This window comes from Miscanthus floridulus, chromosome 15 (assembly GCF_019320115.1).
Source record: "Miscanthus floridulus cultivar M001 chromosome 15, ASM1932011v1, whole genome shotgun sequence".
NCBI classification, from domain to species: Eukaryota; Viridiplantae; Streptophyta; class Magnoliopsida; order Poales; family Poaceae; genus Miscanthus; species Miscanthus floridulus.
Genome location: NC_089594.1, coordinates 82330338 through 82336230, shown reverse-complemented (window position 1 = coordinate 82336230; position 5893 = coordinate 82330338). Strand labels below are relative to the sequence as shown.

At 41.3% G+C, this 5893-nt stretch overlaps 1 long non-coding RNA gene across 1 annotated transcript; it reads right to left on the bottom strand.

Moving 5' to 3' along the window:
• Nucleotides 1–2849: 2849 nt before the first annotated feature.
• LOC136507954 (uncharacterized) lies at nt 2850–3216 on the bottom strand. Its single transcript, XR_010771800.1, has 3 exons — nt 3170–3216; nt 2991–3083; nt 2850–2898 (listed from the first exon to the last, which is right to left on the bottom strand). It is a non-coding gene; the product is annotated as an uncharacterized lncRNA (long non-coding RNA).
• Nucleotides 3217–5893: the final 2677 nt, after the last annotated feature.

Here is a 5893-nt window from a genome sequence, read left to right as displayed (position 1 = left end):
AGGCATTTGTTGGTGTAGCTCATAATCTGAATTCGATAATTGTTGCAATCAGGGGAACTCAAGAGAATAGGTACTGAGCTATTTGCTATTGCTTCCACTGTTATCTGTTTAAACAAAGTTTGCTTTGCGTTTACTGTTTCCAATTCAGTTGTGATATATGCTTAGATTTGATTAACCAGTGTACAGAATTGGATAAAAGACTTGATATGGAAGCAGCTTTATCTAAGTTATCCAAACATGCCAAATGCGAAGGTTAATGCCAATTAAGTTTCTATTGTATTCTCTTCTAAAAGAAAAATAAACTGAAAGTGTAATTTGTCAATGTGCAAGTTCTTGAAAAGTGCACCACTCTCTAAGTATTACTATCTGCAATCCAGTTATTTGGTCTTAGCACCTCATTTCTAAGAATTGTAACCACTTTACGGATGATCTCAGCACCAGATTAACAGGAAAACCAATTCCTTGTTGGGTCAATCGACTTGCAAGGCTAGGTAATAAAACATGTGCTCCTCTATATATTGTCTTTGAAAGTTTCTAGTGATTTATTACAGCCAAGAAGTATACAACATTAGCAGTTCAATCATTCTCCAGCTCTGCAAGCATGCAATACATTTCTTACTAGTCTTGTCCAGTTCAAACATGTGCTCCTCTATATATTGTCTTTGAAAGGAATATTATGAAACTCATACATGATCTGTTGTGATCAATGATAACTAGTTATCCTTGCCTCATGCAATACATTTCTTACTTGTCTTCTCCAGATTATAGGCAAATACCGACCAGAGTTTTTCCTCATGGGGCATGTATGGCCCCATTATGAAAGTGAAAAACATCAGAAGCATAAGCCTTAATATTTGATGTCAATATCTCCCATGATTTGAATTGCATTTTTGGATGTAACCGAGTCACTGACAAATGAAACACATGGATCTATTAGGTTGGTTTGTAACTTCGTATCAAAACATATACTTTTTTTTGTTGCAAAAGAACACATATTGGGATGAAAATTCCAATATCTTACAATGGAGGATAATCCAAACTATTTTCAGGCGCCTTCTGCAACTGCCTTCTACCAGAAAGCATGCGGCTTGAGTCAACTGAGACAACATCTTGCAGACTATCGTTTCTCAGGTAGATTCTGGTGTTCTCTATTTCCTGTCATAACTGGTGGTTTCTCATGCTATTTATAACTGACAATATCATGCATATAGATCTCCTTGCAGTCATTTTTCATGTCTATACATTGTACTATTGTCCATTCTGGTGTGTTTATGCCCTATTGTTATCCAATTTAGATGGTTCCAACACCACCAGCAACGATAACTTTGATGAAGATGACTTGGAAGACAAACACCTGCTTCCGACGTCTTTTGTTGGTGAAGACACAATTGTAAAAGAAGTTTACAGATGAATGTCTGATGAAGCCTCACAGTGACTTCTCTCTGTATTATAAACGCAATGGGTTTCAACACTCAATGTGCAGCTTGTCATTCATTATGTACATTGTCATTGTATTTTAGGGGTGATTGGTACTGTAGCCGTCTCAGTCGCTGCTTGCTCCTTCTCTCCTCATCTTCCACCGCTCCCTCCCCCTCTCCTGCATGGCGGCGGGACACATGAAAAACATAATAATGGAACCATCATGTGGATAGAGTCCAAGAAAAACACAAGAATTTAACATATATATATATATATATATATATATATATATATATATATATATATATATATATATATATATATATATATATATATATATATATATATATAAAACATTTCAGTCACAAGCTAGGTACAAAGACAAACGTATATAAAGGAACCAAAGAGCATCAATGAACTATAAAAAATAAAAATAATTAGCAGATGGAAACATCTCCATCGCTGAACGTAGTATCCACCTATAGCTCAAACAAGCTCAGGCCTGGGCCGCCCTAAGATTTGAGCAGAGAAGGCTTCCGTGGTGCAAGCCAACAACGCTGCCTCCTCCCAGCTTGGCCAAATCAGTCCATGCACTTGTCTCAGGATCGTATGCTTTCAGTGCGCACGCCATGTCCACCCACACGAGTATGTTCCCATCATCCAGAACGGCCAGTGGATAGTGGTACTGCTGGACCGATGCAGAAATCCTGAAATAGTTGTGCCTCCAGCACTGGTACAGAAAACGTTTTCACAGGCGGTGGTAGAGGCATTTATACAGGCGGCCAAGTCCACCGCCTGTACTAGGGGTCAGTACTAATCGGCCCACAGTACAGGCGGCGGGCTGTGAGCCGCCTGTGAAAAAAGGGTTTTCACAGGCGGCTCACTTTGTCAACCGCCTGTGTAAATAGTTATTTACACAGGCGGCTCACTTTGTCAGCCGCCTGTGAAAACCCATTTTTCACAGGCGGCTCACTCTGTGTGCCGTCTGTGTAATTATTTTTTTTATTTCAAATTTTAATATTTGCCTCCACACTGTACTATATTTGTCACACACACACACACACACACACACACACACATATATATATATATATATATATATATATATATATATATATATATATATATATATATATAAGATATGCAAACATGAACCATAAAATTGCATCATACATACAACACATATAAATATTACAGATGTGTACACATGAAATCAAACATCAAGCATAAAATTACATATAATACACGTCATTTCATGTTATGAGTTCAACCATTTGGTGTTTACATGTCATTTCGTTTCAAGTTTAGACCTGCTAGGTCTGTCAGCGCTCTAAATCTTTCACTTGCTAAATCACCGGCTTCATCAAAATATGATTCGATACTTGGAATTATTTCTCTCATAATAAAACCGCACAAGTCTGCTACTATATCTTCCATAGTTTTTGGAGTGAATGGCACGTCCTTTCCTTTGCTTCTCGGCTGGAAACAAAGTTTAAAAGCATCATTGACACATGTCCAATATTAATATTTCCAACTTTAATGAGAAAACTTCATACATAGATATTTTTTACCATATTTTTGTCCCTGACGTATCGTCCCCGCTGCCTTATGAACTCACACACATAGTATCCACAGTAGACCGATCCAGGTGGTTGCTTGTGGCACTATGTAATTAATGAGCAAAAGATTAAACTAAAATTGTCATGCCTTGTGTATTATTTATATGATGATATGTGTTCGGACAACTTACCGGATAATGGTGTTGTATCGTCAATGGCACACTAGGATCTGAGCGGGCGACGTCGACCGGTCCTTTTTGCTTCTTATAAAACCGCCATGCCCTGTAGATATCGAATATAAAACACTATAGTTATTTAGAAACTCTAATTCATATAAGTACGGATGTGGTTGCATGTTGGCTCACCTTTCTAAATGAATCAGGAATGTTTGATACGACTGAGGAGGATAATGTAAGGAGTCTAGGACAAGCACCTTCCCTTCGAATGGATAAATATAAAAAACAATCCAATGGTCACTGCATGAATAAACGAGTGAGCGACACATGTACTTAGGGTTAACACGATAATTTGAAGTACGTATACGAGGTCACGCTTACCCAAAGTTGTAGGGTGCCAATATAAAATCCCTGTACTTATATCTCAGCATTGCTCTACCGAGATAGAGGGCATATTTGTCCTCGTATTTTCGTTGCAATTCCTTTACAGCTTCTGCAACTTGTTCTGGTGTTTTGTCCTTCTCTATCTTTGCTCTATCTTCATTTGTAAGTACAAATTTGTGCATATTTTCTTGTAACCTGATTGGACTCAGGTAACCGACCATCGATCCTGTAGTTAACAATCTTTGCTCGTGGTCTTGCAAACTACATACAACATCCACATATTAGAGTTTATCACATTCCAAATTTAATAATAACAATGTGTGTGCATGAGTGATACTTACAGGCACCAGATTGTAATGAGTTGGACGTCAAGTTTCCTATAGTTCAACAGCAGGTGCATGTCCTCGAAGGTAACAAATGCCCTGCTTTTATCCTCTTTGCTTCGTCTTCTGCCCTCCATTTAGGAATCTTGGTCTTGTAACCGCCAGTGCCGAGGTGGTGGTGGTACTTGTTCTTCTTCGCAAGTCTTGAGGCGGCTTGGCTCTTAGCCTTGGAGTCGTCGGAGTTTTTTATGACACTAAAATGTGCCCACTGTTCTGCTGTGATAGGGTACCGCTTCGTTGGGTCCCGCCCCTTTTGCAGCCACTTTTTATTCATATCGTGCCTATAGCCCCGGAATGATATTGCTAACTGCTTCATGACATGACCCTTGACCAAACCTTCTGTTCCCTCTGGGAAAATAAACTTAGTGCACAATCGAGTCCAACAGTTCTTCCTCTTTCCTTCAGGCACCATACTCCAATCACTCCAGGTGATATCAAATTCTTCCTTTACTAACCATCCAATGGCGGCCCTAAATTTGGGTAGCGCCTCTAGAGGTGCTAAGGGCTCTCCGCTTGGGCTAATCTCTGTAATCCTATAAACTTCTTCTGGAAATCTATTCCTTCCTCTATCTCCTCGTGCCCGATCACTCTTTTTCTTTGTACTTCTTTGCTCGGAGGATGTCCCGGTCATTTGAGGCGCCGTGTCCTTATGAACATCTTGTGACTCTACCTCCATTTCGGCAACAACTTGAGAGAACACCTCCTGTCAATTCAATTGTTAGGTACATACATACACATGCATTATTCTCTCGTATAGACAATCTACGAGCGTATATACCTCATCATCATTTGGCTCATCTTCAGGCTTGTAATTAGGGTCACGTTCCAACTCAAGATGGGCCTTCTTAGCTCTAGGAGATTCACGTGGTGATACGCTCGGGCTCCTATAAGGTTCGGATCCAGAGGAGTCAGATCCCCGTGTACCTATCTGGGCATCGGCCTGCTCAGCATTTGATGGAGTACTCATCTGCATGAAATATAAGTATAACCACGAAATATAAGTAAAAACATGGAATACAAGTATTAACATGGAATACAAGTATTAACATGAATTACATAGCCTAATCAATTAGCGAACCTATTATTAACAAACCTAATTAACTAACACTAATTTGCAAACCCTAAATAATGAATATTAAATAGGAAACCCTATTTAACAAACTAATTATTATTTCACAAACCCTAATTATGCATGAAATATAAGTATTAACATGGAAAAAACATAGCTAAATTATGGAAAAAACCCTAACAAAAAACATAGTAAGCCCTAACAAAAAAAATTAGCTAATTACTAACAAAATTACCTAACAAACACTAATAAAACATTACTAATTAATTAAAAAAAAGGCAAGGCGGCCTGCCAGGCCCAGCAGGCAACGCCGCCGGCGCTGGAGGGGCGCGCGCGCGGCGGCGCACATGGCAGCCGCCGCCGCACCGATCGGAGCTGCCTCAGAGCGGAGCTCGGCGGTGGCGGGTGTGCACGGCCTACCTCTCGGCGTTCCAGCGAGGTCGCGGCGGCGATGCATAGGCCGTGCACGGTGCGGCAACTGCTGGCGGCAGCGGCTCGCTGCGGCGGAGCGGAGCTCCCTCGGCGGCGGCGTGGAGGCGTGCCGGCGGAGTGGAGGTCCCTCGGCGGCAGCTCACGACGGTGGCGGTCCGGCGAGCGGTGGAGGAGCGGCGACGGATTTCAGCAGCCTGACGGCGTCCAATTTCTGAACCCGCGCCTCCGGGACTTAGAAATTTCGCGGGCCACGCGCGGGAACTTATATTGGAGCACATTAGTACAGGCGGGCCATATTGACCACCGCCTGTAAAAATCTTTTCACAGGCGGGCGTCATTGACCGCCGCCTGTACTAATATATTAGTACAGGCGGCCCTCATCAACAGCCGCCTGTACTAATATATTAGTACAGGCGGCGGTCAATGACGCCCACCTGTGAAAAAAATTTTAATTAAAGGTTTGTTAATTAG